General features: G+C 72.3%; 1 protein-coding gene across 3 annotated transcripts in view; it reads left to right on the top strand.

The window, feature by feature from the left end:
• The first annotated feature begins 361 nt into the window (after window positions 1-361).
• WFS1 (wolframin ER transmembrane glycoprotein) overlaps window positions 362-917 on the top strand; it is a 48,826-nt gene continuing 48,270 nt past the window's right edge. For 2 of the 3 annotated variants that reach the window (XM_024204537.3, XM_024204540.3), the window contains exon 1: window positions 580-721. The gene's annotated coding sequence lies outside the window, so the exon portion shown is untranslated. Of the gene's footprint in view, window positions 524-579; window positions 722-917 lie in introns of those variants that run through there. The other variant, XM_024204539.3, reaches the window with a different exon arrangement.

A 917-nucleotide genomic window follows, 5' to 3' on the forward strand; every position in this document is an offset into this window, starting at 1 on the left:
GCTGGGCTCCGGGCTTTCTTGGGAGATGTTCAGCCCTCTCTCGGGGAGGCACTTCAGCGCCACACGGAATCTCTGCAGGCTCAACTCCGGGCGCATGGAAACTCCACCGTCTCCCTTTGCAACCAGGGGCCGGACTTCGCTCCCGTAGTGTTGCAGCGCGGTAACGCCTCTGATTCCAGCGTGTGGGCGCGGAGGGGGAGGCCCGGGGTGAGTGAGGACCTGTTGTGCCTAGGGCTGCCCTTGGCAGGTCACGTTGCACAGCCCCATCTGTCCCGCCCCCGGCCCTTGCCCTGCCCCCAGCGGTTCCCAGGCCCGCTCTCAAGGCCCAGCAAGTGCAGTAACCTCCAGCCGCCTCCCTCTCTCGCTGCAGGAAAACACGCAGCGCAACTCTGCCCGCCCCGCCCCAAGCCCGGGCCCCGCCGCACCGGCTCTGCAAGGTCCCACCCACCCTGCTGCTCCCAGCCAGCGCCGGGACAAAGCAGCTCCCCGGGCGGCTTCCCTGGGCAGCGGGGGCGCGAGCGCGGTGAGTGGCAGGCGGGCTACCCCGGCGCGAGGCGCCGGCTGGCTGCAGCCGCGGCGGGGGCCGGGCAGGGAGCGGGGGGCGGGGTCGGCAGCTTCCCAGGCTAGGGCTGCGGGCTGCCGGCGCCGCGCTGAGTCTGCGCGCAGCCGCGGGAGGAGCTGGAGACCAACTTTGCTGGGGACTCTGCCCTGCCGGGCTCAGGTGAGTTCTTGGCGCGGCAGCCGGGGCTCTGAGCCTCCGGCAAACAGGGAACCCCCCCTCGTTCCGCTGGACACCGTTCCCGCAGCTCTTGGGGGGGCTGCCTGCACCCCACCGCGGGACCGGGACCCACCGCCTGCGCCCACCCCCTTTCCCCAGCTGTGCACCCCCCTCGGGAGCAGGGACCCCAGTCCCCGAG

This window comes from Terrapene carolina, unplaced genomic scaffold (assembly GCF_002925995.2).
Source record: "Terrapene carolina triunguis isolate 2854851 unplaced genomic scaffold, T_m_triunguis-2.0 Scaffold66, whole genome shotgun sequence".
NCBI classification, from domain to species: domain Eukaryota; kingdom Metazoa; phylum Chordata; order Testudines; family Emydidae; genus Terrapene; species Terrapene triunguis.